Source organism: Urocitellus parryii, chromosome 9 (genome assembly GCF_045843805.1).
Source record: "Urocitellus parryii isolate mUroPar1 chromosome 9, mUroPar1.hap1, whole genome shotgun sequence".
Lineage (NCBI taxonomy): Eukaryota > Metazoa > Chordata > Mammalia > Rodentia > Sciuridae > Urocitellus > Urocitellus parryii.
This window is the reverse complement of record NC_135539.1, coordinates 21,300,566-21,313,090: the sequence shown is the minus strand read 5'-3', so window position 1 is coordinate 21,313,090 and position 12,525 is coordinate 21,300,566. Positions and strand designations below refer to the sequence as shown.

At 38.1% G+C, this 12,525-nt stretch overlaps 1 pseudogene; it reads left to right on the top strand.

The window, feature by feature from the left end:
• The first annotated feature begins 314 nt into the window (after positions 1 to 314).
• On the top strand, positions 315 to 1,173 carry LOC113190837 (elongation factor 1-alpha 1 pseudogene; annotated as a pseudogene).
• Positions 1,174 to 12,525: the final 11,352 nt, after the last annotated feature.

The following is a 12,525-nucleotide window of genomic DNA, read 5'->3' as shown; positions in this document are numbered from 1 at the left end:
CATTCCATGTATGTATTATATGTTAAAATACATTCTGCTGTCATGTATAACTAAAAAAAAAATTTAAAAATTAAGTTGGATTCTTAAACTATATACTATGACTAACCCAATTGATCAAAAATGTAAGAGTTAAAATTATGAAACTCCTTGAAGAAAACATAGGGAAAAATCTTTCTGACACAGGATTTGGTGATGATTTCTTGGGTAGGACTCAAAAAGCACAAGCGATAAAAGACAAGATAAATAAATTAGACCTTATCAAAATTAAAAACTTTTATGTACCCAAGGACACTATTGAGAATGACTTTTGTGCGATGAGTTTGCTGCCAGAATACAGGTGTCATGAAAACCCACTGCTAAATCAAAGCCAAAATGGGAAAGGAAAAGACATCAACATCGTTGTCATCAGACCTGTAGATTCTGGCAAGTCCACTGGCCACCTGATCCACAAATGTGGTGGAATCAACAAATGAACCACTGAAAATTTTGAGAAGGAGGCTGCTGAGATGGGAATGGGCTCCTTTAAGTATGTCTGGGTCTTAAATACACTGAAAGCTCAGCGTGAGCAAGGTGTCACCATTGACATCTCCCTGTGGAAATTTGAGACCCACAAGTATTATATGATTATCATTGATGGCCCAGGATGCAGAGACTTTACCAAAAACATGATTACAGGCACATAATCACAGGCTGACTGTGTTGTTCTGATTGTTGCTGCTGGTGTTGGTGAATTTGACAATTGTTATCTCTGAGAATGGGCAAACCTATGAGCATGGCCTCTTGTCTTACACACTGGATGTGAAACTACTAACTGTTGATGTTAACGAATTGGATTCCACTGAGCCATCCTATAGTAGGAAGAGATATGAGGAAATTGTTAAGGAAGTCAGCACCTACTTTAAGAAAATTGGCTACAATCCTGACATAGTAGCATTTGTGCCAATTTCTGGCTGGAACATGTTGGAGCCAAATGTTAATATGCCTTGGTTCAAGGGATGGAAAATCAACCGCAAAGAGGGCAGTTCCCCTGGAACCACACTGCTCAAAGCTTTAGATTTCATTCTGCCACCAACTCATTCAACTGACAAGCCTTTGTGTCTGCTCCTCCAGAATGTCTACGAAATTGGTGGTATTGGTTCAAAACTCAAAGTGGATCAAGGACCTAGGCATTAGACCAGAGACCCTGCATTAATGGAAGAAAAGGTAGAGCCAAATCTCCATCATGTTTGCTTGGGAATCAAATTCCTCAACAAGACTCCTAAAGCACAAGAAGTAAAATCAAGAACCAATAAATGGGATGGTATCAAATTAAAAAGCTTCTTCACAGCAAAGGAAATAATCAGGAATGTAAACAGAGAGCCTACAGAATGGGAGAAAATCTTTGTCATCTGCACCTCAGATAGAGCATTAATCTCCAGGATGTATAAAGAACTCAAAAAACTTAACACCAAACTTAACACAAAAAAAACCAACTAACCCAATCAATAAATGGGTAAAGGAACTAAAGACACTTCACAGAAGGGGGAATATGATCAGACAACAAATATATAAAAAAAGTTCAATATTTCTAGCAATTAGAGAAATGCCAATTAAAACTACAAGTGTTGGCAAAGATGTGGGGGAAAGCTACACTCATACATTGGTGGTGGAACTGCAAATTGGTGCAACCACTCTGGAAAGCAGTATGGAGATTCCTCAGAAAACTTGGAATGGAACCACCATTTGATCCAGTTATCATACTCCTCAGCATATACCCAACAGATTTAAAATCAGCATACTATAGTGATGCAGCCACATCAGTGTATATAAATTCACAATAGCCAAGCTATGGAACCCTTCAACAAATGAATGGATAAAGAAAATGTGGATGGGCTGGGGTTGTGGCTCAGTGGTAGAGCACTTGCCTAACATGTGTGAGGCCCTGGGTTCAATTCTCAGCACCACATATCAATAAAAAAACAAATTAATAAATAAATAAAGGTCCATTGACAATTAAAATTTTTTTTTAAATGTGGTATATATACACAGCCATAATAAAGAATGAAATTATGGCATTTTCTGGTAAATGGATGGAACTGGAGACTATCATGCTAAATGAAATAAGCCAGTTCCAAAAAAACACATGCCAGTTGTTCTCTTTGATATGCAGATGCTAACACACAATAAGTTGGGGGGGGGTAGAAGTTCATTGGATTAGACAAAGGGAAATCAAGGGGAGAGGGATAAGAATAGGAAAGACAGTAGAGTGAATTGGACATACCTTTACTATATTCATATATGTGTAAAGGTAAAATTTCTAAGCTGATTCTAAGCTGCAAAAGTCTGAGTTAAAGTGTAAAAGACTGGGCATTGAAAAGCTTCTAAATGGCAAGGCCTGGGCTAAAAAGTAAAGACTAGGTATTGTTAAAATTCTTCTGCTACCCCCGGAACCTGTAAACTCTGTAAGTTGTTAGGACAATGCGGGAACTGCCCAGTAAATATCTCCATTGATTCCCTGGTTGTTTAATAGCTAAGGGCTCCAGGTAACTTGGCACATAAGCATCTAGGCTCCAAAACCAATCAGTTTAAATTTGTACCCCGCTTAGGAATGACCAATCACCCCTGCCCGCCCTGTTCCCTCCAATGAATGTACTAATCCTGTCTCAGAGTTGTTGTTCAATTTTCCCGCGCCTCATGATGATTTGTTCTGATGTATGCAAAGCCCACCGCCCTCTCCAGAAAGTGTACTTAAGCTCTGCTTGACCTCTGCTCTGGGCTCTGGGCTGCTCTCCCTTCTTGAGTGAGCACGGAGCCCCAGCGCGCTGAAATGGATTCCCAATAAATCCCCCTTGCCAATTGCATGAAGTCAGTCTCTTGTGTGGTCTCTTTCTCTGACGCTCCGCCGGACCTCTTAACATACGAATACAATCAAAAGAATGGGAAGTTATACTCCATGTATGTATATGTCAAAATATACTCTACTGGCATGTCTACTAATTTTTTTAAATGTGAAAAAAAAATGTGTCTTTCAAAGATGTTCATTGTGGCAATGTTTTTGTTGACAGCAAAAAGTGACCCACCAATGGAAGCAGCTGGTTTCACTGCTCAGGTGTTTATCCTGAACTATCCAGGCCAAATCAGGTTGGCTATGCCCCAGTACTAGCTTGTCACACAGCTCACTGTGCTTGCAAGTTTGCTGAACTGAAGGAAAAAGACTGATTGCTGTTCTGGTAAGAAGCTGGAAGATGACCCTAAATTCTTCAAATTTGGTGATGCTGTGACTGTGGATAAGTTCCAGGAAAGCCCATGCGTGTTGAGAGCTTCTCTGACATCCTCCTCTGGGTCATTTTGCTGTTTGTGGTATGAGGCAGACAGTTGCTGTGGGTGTCATCAAAGCAGTGGACAAGAAAGCTGCTGGAGCTGGCAGGGTCACCAAGTCTGCCCAGAAAGCAAAATGAATATCATCCCAACCCTGTTACCCCATTTTTTTTAATATATAATTAGTTTTTGGTACCAGAGATTGAACCCACTGAGCCACATCCCATCCCCAGCCCTTTTTCTTTTGTATTTTATTTAGAGACCTTGCTAAATTGCAGAGGCTAGCTCTGAAGTTGCTCCACACCTCAGTTTCCCTAACCCTGAGATTACAGGCATGTGCCACCACACCAGTCTTCACCAGTGGTGAAGAACGGTCTCAGAATGGTTTGTCTCAATTGGCTTTTTAAGTTTACTAGTAAAAGAGTGGTGATCTTGGGGCTGCCAGTGCCTAGCCCGAGCAGTTTCCTGCTTAGGAGGTGATGAGCCACCTGAGAAAATAAAGTCTGAAATAATTAGAGAAGAATTAAGAGACAGAGCTAAGAGCTAGGAAATATTTTTAAAAGGCAAATGGAGCTCCTGATAGGTTCTTCAGCCCTGGTAGGAGCTAGATCAGAATGAACTAGAAAATGGCTCCAGTCCTTTATTTAAGGGAGAACACATCCAAGGTAGTGATAGGGTTTCAGCAGGAGGAGCCTTGCTTCTCCATATGGCAGGGGAGTTGAAGCAAACAGTTCATTGGCACCTTGAAAAGCCACACCTATCTTTGAGAGGCTCTGTGTCTATGTGGGCTCCAGCAGGTTACCCTAACCCCAGTGCAGTGCTGAACCTGGCAGAGCTAGGTGGAATATCACATGTCCTGGGTATCTCCCCAGCAGGAGTGCTGCTGTGAGCCCCCAGATACCAGATTTTCCCACCTAAAGGCTTCCATACAGATTTTAGCTGATGCACAGTTCATGGTGGCTTCCAACAACTGGTTAATGATAACAATGCATGTAAAGCCTTCAGCAGGAAAGGAGAATGTTTTGTGTTTGTGGGTTGGGGGCGGGGAGCAGTTTTAAGTTAGGGTATTTTTAATAATTATTTTATTTATTTTTATGTGGTGCTGAGGATTGAACCCAGTGCCTCACACATACTCGGAAGCGCTCTACCACTGAGCTACAGCCCTAGCCCTTAGGTTATTAGGGTTTATTTTTTTTTTTTTACTGTGGGGATTAAACTCAGGGGCACTTGACCACTGTGCCACATCCCTAGCCCTATTTTGTATTTTATTTAAAGACAAGGTTTAACTGAGCTGCTCAGGGTCTAATTGAGCTGCTCAGGGACTTGCTTTTGCTGAGGCTGGCTTTGAACTCATGATCCTCCTGCCTCAACCTCCTGAGCCTCTGAGATTACAGGCATGCACCACTGTGCCCATCTAAGTTATTAGTTTTTAAAATCAGTACTTTTTTGTTTTTTCAATATTTTTTTTTTTTAGTTTTGATGGACACAGTACCTTTATTTATTTTTATGTGGTGCTGAGGATCAAACCCAGTGCCTTATAAGTGTTAGGCAAGAGCTTGCCATTGAGCCACAATCCTAGCCCATTAAAAGCAGTACTTTTTAAATTATATATATATATATATATATATATATATATATATATATATATAGTTGTAGTTGGACACAATGCCTTTATTTTTATTTATTGTTATGTGGTGCTGAGGATCGAACCCAGTGCCTCACACATGCTAGGCGAGCGCTCTACGACTAAGCCACAACCCCAGCCCCAAAGCAGTACTTTTTAATGGAAACAACTGGACCCATTAAAACAAAAGTTAATGGGGGTGAGTGAAAAAGACAACTCACTAAATGGGAGAAAATATTTTTCAAATCATATATCTGATGAAGGATTGAATAATACCTGGAATATATAAGGATTTTCTACAATTCAACAACCACAAAACGAAATATCAATTTAAAAATTGGAAAAGGATTTGAAGACAATGGCCAACAAGCACATGAAAAAGATGCTCAGCATCATTAGGAGAATGTATATAAAACCCACAATCAAATTCCACTTCACACACATTATGGTGGTTATTAAAACAAACAAAAAAGCAAAAATAAATGTTAGCAAAGATTAGGATAAATTACAGTCTTTAGGGGTTGTGGATATAATAGCTCAGTGGTAGAGCAAGTGCCTAGAATGTCTGTAAAGCTCTGGATTCAATCCTCAGACAAAAAAGAAAAAATTGGAACCTTGTATATTGCCTGGGGTAATGTAAAATGTTGCAGCCATTATCAAAGCAGTTTAATGGTTCCTCATAACACTAACTATCCATATGACCTAATAATTCCACTCCAAAGAACTGAAATCAAGGACTTAGATACTTGTGTGCCAAGTTCATGCACCATTATCACATAGCCAAAAGATGGAAACAAGCAAAATGTCTATCAATAGATGAAGAGAGGAAATGTGGTATATACTTATATACAATTATTTTTCAGCAATTAAAAAAGTGAAGTTCCTGGGCTGGGGTTCAGTGGTAGAGCACTCATCTCACATGTGTGAGGCCCTGGGTTCGATCCTCAGCACCACATAAATAAAATAAAGGTATTGTGGCCATCTACAACTGAAAAAAAATTTTTTTAAAAAAAGTCAAGTTCCTTCCAATAGATGCTATAACATGAATCAACCTGGCTAAGTGAAATAAGCCGGACACAAAATATAAATATTTTATCATTCTACTTAGATGAGGTACTTAGAATAAGCAAATTAAAAAAGACAGAAAGGAGATTAAAGGTCACCAAGAGGTAACCTATACCTAGCAAGAGGGAAACATGGGAAGTTCTTACTTAATGAGTGTCAGTGCCCAGGAATGCTTGTTCCAGGAGGTAAGTTAAGAAGGACTTCAAAGAATGTGCTTCCAAGGGAAGGTAAGGAGGAGGCAAACTGGCCACTTATCTCCAATCTTTACTGTAGGAATCAAAGCAGAAGGACCTTGGCTGTGAAGTAAAGGCATGTACTTATAAAATATCTGAAAAACCTCATATGCACAGTTGGCATGCTACCCATCCTGTGTATCTATTCCCCCAGCTTGTAAGTACATTGTGCTCTCCATATGGTCCCAGCCTGCTGTTGCCATGGAGTTCGTGAGTCAGAAAATGTCCAAATCCTCTCCAAGTTTTTTTTTTTAAATATTTTTTTAGTTATATATGGGCACAATATCTTTATTTTGCATATTTATTTTCATGTTGTGCCGAGGATCGAACCCAGGGTCTCACACATAAGAGGGCGAGTGCTCTACTGCTGAGCCACAACCCCAGCCCCCTCTCCAAGTTCTTTCTTTGGGATCAGCAAGCACTATGCTGGGGCTTTTCAGCCCGGGAGTTCAATGATGTCTTAGCTCATTTGTGCTGCTATAAAAGAATATCTGAGACTAGGTAATTCATAAAGAACAGCAATTGATTTCTCAAAGTTCTGGAGGTTAAGAAGCCCCAAATGAAGGACTGCTAGCATCTGATGAGGGCTGCTTTCTGTTTCCAAGGTGATGCCTTGAACAATGAGTACTCCAAAGGGTAGCAACACTTCATACTCACATGGCAAAAGAGCAAAAAGGGATAAACTCCTTCCATCAAACTCTTAATAAAAGCACTTAATCCCATTCCTAAATTAGGAGGCCTCAAAACCTCATCACCTCTTAAAGTCCCCCCCTCTCGATATTGTCACACTGGCCAGTTTCAATATCTGAATTTTGGAAGGAATACATTCAAACACCACACAGTTTCTGTCTGATGTGATAAAAAAGTTTTGGGCAGGCATGGTGGCACATGCTTGTAATCCCAGCTACTTGTGAGGCTGGGGCAGGAGGATATAAGTTCAAGGTCAGCCTGGGTAACTTATGGAGTCCCCTGTCTCAAATAAAACAAAATGGACTGGGAGTATAGCTCAATGGTTGCACCACACTGCAAATTTAATTATTGCCTTTGAGTTTAAAAATAGTTAAGATAGATAAGGAGGTGACTCATAGTGGGGTAGAGAGGGAGAGCATGGGAGGATTAGATTAATTCTAGATAGGGCAGAGGGGTGGGAGGGAAAGGGAGGGAAAAGGGATTAGCAAGGATGGTGGAATGTAATGATCATCATTATACAAAGTACATGTATGGGGGATGGAGCTATGGCTCAGTGGTAGGGTGCTTGCCTAGCATGTGTGAGGCCCTGGGTTTAATCCTCAGTACCACATAAAAATAAATAAATAAAATAAAAGTATTGTGCCGCAGTCTTGCTGGGCAAAATAACCGGGTGTGTGTGGGGGGGTGACAAGCAACTTGTGAAGGTTGAAACAGCGGGAGCCGCTTTATTGCAGGACAGCAGAGGTATATATACCCAACCGATTATACACAGCTTGTTTCAATTAACATCATCTAGATACAGCTATCAGCCAATAAGGAATCTCCATCATCTTATTGGCTTGGTGGCGTTACTTCACAAACCACTCCTCCTGGCAAAGTGCCAGGCGCCATCTTGACTTGGTTGTGGCCCTCAACAGTATTGTGTTCAATTACAATGAAAAAATAAATATTAAAAAAAAACTAAAGTATATGTACGAAGAGTTGAATCTGGTGTCAACATACCTTATATACAAACAGAGATATAAAAACTTGTGGTATATGTGTGTATTAAGAATTATAATGCAAAAACAAGTACATGTATAATGGCATAAATTGGCGTGAACATACTTTATATACAGAGATACGAAAAATTGTGCTCTATATGTGTAATAAGGATTGTAATGCAAAAAAAAAAAAGATACTATATAAATAACATAATAAGAAAACTAAAAAAAAATAGATAAAAGTGGAATTCATCATGATGTATTCACACATGCACACAGCATAATTTGGTTAATTTTAATCTACAATTCCTCCCCTAACCATTCCTCTTTCCTCCTCTCAGTCCCCTTCCTTTATTCCAGTTCTCCCTTCTATTTTCATGAGGTCTCCCTTCATTTTTTATTTCTTATTTATCTCTAGCTTCTGCAAAAGAGAGTAAACAAACCCTTGACTTTGAGCCTGGCTTATTTCACTTAGCAAGATATTCTCCAGTTTCATCCATTTACTAGCAAATGACATAATTCCATTGCTCTTTATAGCTGAGTAAAATTTATGGAGTGTATATACACCACATTTTCTTATCCATTCATCTATTAAGGACTGATTTCATAACTTGGCTGCTTATTGTGAATGTGCTATTATAAACATTGATGTTGCTGAATCAAAAAAATAAATAAAATAAAAATAGTTAAGATAGAAAGTTTTATGTTATAGCATATTGCAATTTTTAAAATAATGTACAAAAACCATTGAACTATAAACCTAAAGTATATAATATGTATATATGGGTAAGTTACATGGCATGCAGATTACATATGGTTCAATAAAGCTATTTTTAAGTTTGTAATTCTGATGTCCAATATATCACCATTTTCCTTTATGAAACATGCTTTAGGTGTAAAATAAAATAATTCTTTCCAGCACTAGATCCTGATGATGTTCCCATTTTCTTCCCCAAGGTTTTCACATTTTACTTTTAAGCCTGTAATTCATTTTGAAATAATTTTTGTAATTTTTTTCCTAAGCATGTCAAATTATACTATCACCATCTGTTGAAAGAGCTCCAATTAATTGTTTTGAATCTTAACAACAACAACAACAAAACCACTGGGAATATTTGTGTATCTCTTCTGGGTTCTCTAATCCATTCTACCGTCTTGGTTAACTTTAAATAAAACATCTCGAAAGTGATTCCTTCCCCCCACACTTTTTTTTTTTTTGTAGTTGTAGATGGACAGCATGCCTTTATTTGTTCCATTTTTTTTTTTAACTAGATGGGTAAAATACCTTTATTTTGTTTATTTATTTATTTTTTAAAAACATTTATTTATTTATTTATTTTTTAGTTGTAGACAATTCTCTTATTTATTTTTATGTGGTGCTGAGGATTTAACCCAGGGCCTTGCACATGCTAGGTGAGCACTCGGAGCCACAACCTCAGCCCTATTTTGTTTATTTTTATGTGGTGCTGAGAATTGAAGCCAATGCCTCACAGGTGGTAGGCAAGCGCTCTACCACAGTTACAACCTCAGCCCTATTTGTTTCATTTTTATGTGGTGCTAAGGATCAAACCCAGTGCCTCACACATGCTAGGCAAGCACTCTGCTACTGAGCTATAAAAGAATACCTGAAACTAGGTAATTCATAAAGAACAGTAATTTATTTCTCACAGTTCTGGAGGTTAGGAAGCCCTATATTAAGTGCCAGCAACTGATGGCAGTCTGCCAGCCCTATTCCTTCCTCTTTTATTTTATTTTTTAGTTGTTGATGGACCTTTTATTTATTACATGCATTGCTGAGAACTGAACCCAGTGCCTCACACGTGCTAGGCAAGCACTCTACCACTGAGCTACAATCCCAGCCCCTCTTTATTCTTCAATTTTTGTTCAAGCTTTTCTACTTGCCTTTTCTTTTTCTTTTTTTTAATATTTTTAAATTTGTAGTTGGGGGTTGGGGATGTGGCTCAAGTGGTAGCACGCTTGTCTGGCATGCGAGCGGCCCGGGTTCGATCCTCAGCACCACATACAAACAAAGATGTTGTGTTTGCCGAGAATAAAAAATAAATATTAAAATTAAAAAAAAAATTTGTAGTTGGATACAATACCTTTATTTTATTTCTTCATTTTTATGTGGTGCTGAGGATCAAACCCAGTGCCTCGCACATGCTAGGGCAAGCACTCTATCACTGAGCCACCACTCAGCACCCCCCGCCCTTGCTTTTTCATATAAATTTTAGAATAATCTTATCTCTATCTATTAAAAAATCTTGCTGGGATATTTTGATAGGAACTCCATTATATCTGTGTACCAAATAGGGGAGAATTGATTTGAGTCTTTTCTTGAGTCTTCTGCTCCTTTAACACAGCATATCTCTCCATTTACAGATATCTCCTTTGTGTAGTTTTAGGCATAGAAGCCCTATACACATTTTATTGGTTACTAATTATTAGGTTATTTATTTCTTTTTTTCATACTTTGAGAGATTGTAGATGATTTTTTTTCCCATGCTGAGTATTAAACCCAAGGGCACTCTGCCACTGAGCTGCATCCCAGCACTTCTAAAATATTTTTTTTCAGACAAAGGTCTTGCTAAATTGTTGAGGCTGGCCTTGAACTTGCAATCCTCCTCCATCAGACTCCAAATCACAAAGTTTACAGTTGTGCAACATCACACCTGGCAATGATATTGTATTTTTCATTTCAATGTCCACATGTTCATTGCTAGTATTTAGAAATATAATTGCTTTTGAAAAATGTTTGTCTTATTTCCTTAGACCTTGGTGAACTTATATCCCTAGACCTTAGTTCTAGGAGTTTTTTTTTTTTTTTTTTTTTTTGTAGTACTGGGGGTTGATCCCAGGGCTTCATAAATGCTAGGCGAGCTTTACCCGAAATCACATCTCCCACCCCTTAGAATTTTTCTTGGTAAATTCCTTGATATTTTTTCTGTAGACAATTATGTAATCTATAAATTGTGACAGTTTTATTTCTTCTATTCCAGTCTGTATGCCTCTTAATTCCTATTCTTGCCTTATTATGCTGGCTAGAATTTCTAGGACTTTGTTAAATGAAGAATTGTAATGTGGACATCCTTTAAATTTTGCTTTTCAGTTTTTGCTAATAATATACAAAATTTACAGCTGAAAAATTACACCTGATTTTTTTTTTTTTTTTTTTTTTTTGTGTGTGTGTGTGTGTGTGATGCTGGGGATTGAACCCAGGGTCTTGTGAATTCAAGGAAAGCACTCTCCCAACTGAGCTATATCCCCAGCCCACAACTGATTTTTGCAATATAGACTTTGTATCCAAGGCAAAGCCAAATTAATTTATTAGTTGTAGTAATGTTATAGATTCCTTAGGATTTTTCTATGTAAATAATCATGTCAGGCACAAATGGAAATAATTTTGTTTCTTTTTTTTTTAATTTTTTTGAGAGAGAGAGAGAGAGAAAGAGAGAGATTTTTTTAATGTTTATTTTAGTTCTCGACGGACACAACATCTTTGTATGTGGTGCTGAGGATTGAACCCAGGCCTCACGCATGCCAGGCGAGCCACATCCCCAGCCCATAATTTTGTTTCTTGATCTCTAATTCTCATGTGTTTCCTTTTTCTTGCCTTATTGCACTGGCTAAAAATTTCAGTATAATGTTGAATAGAAGTAGTGAGAGTGGACATCCTTGACTTGTTTGCAATCTTGGAAAGAAAGTATTCCATGTTTCACAATTGTGAACTTGTTTATAGGTATATCTTTTATCAGATAAAAAACTTCCATTCTATTGAGTTTTAAATTTCAGTTATTGTGTTTAGTTTCTGAAAATTTCCATTTGGGTCAGGCATGGGGAGCTGAGACAGGAGGGTTTCAAGTTGAGGCCAGCCTTCATAACTTAGACTCTGTCTCAAATTTATATTAAAAGATTTATGGGGGCTGGTGGTAGAGCTCAGTGGTAAAGCGCTTGTCTAGCATGTGTGAAGCATTGGGTTCAATTCTCAGCACCACAGATAAAGTTCCATCGACGACTAAAAGATTATATATATTAACAAAACAAAAAAAAAGAGTTATGGATATAGTTCAGTGGTATAGAACCTCTGAGATAAGATAGGAAAGATAGCAGAATACAACAGTCACTATTATGGCAATATGTGAAAACGTGGATGTGTAACCGATGTGATTCTGCAATCTGTATACCAGGTAAAAATGGGAGTTCACAACCTACTTGAATCAAATGTATGAAATATGATATATCAAGAGCTTTGTAATGTTTTGAACAACCAATAAAATAAAAAAAAAATAGAACCTCTGAGTTAAATTCCCAGTTCTGAGAAAGAAAAAAAGAAAAAGTCCTATTTGTTTCTTTTCAGCTCTGATAGGTCATTTGATGTTGTTTATTTTTTTCTCTTTCTTTCTTTCCCTCCTCCTCCTCCTCTTCTTCTTCTTCTTTTTTTTTTTTTTTGTGGGGGGTACCAGGGATTTGGACTCAGAGACCCTCAACCACTGAGCCACATCCCCAAAATAAAATATTTTGTATTTTATTTAGAGACAGGATGTCACTGAGTTGCTTTAGTACCTTGTTTTTGCTGAGTTTGGCTTTGAACTCGGGATTCTCCTGCCTTAGCCTCCTGAGCTACTGGGATTAT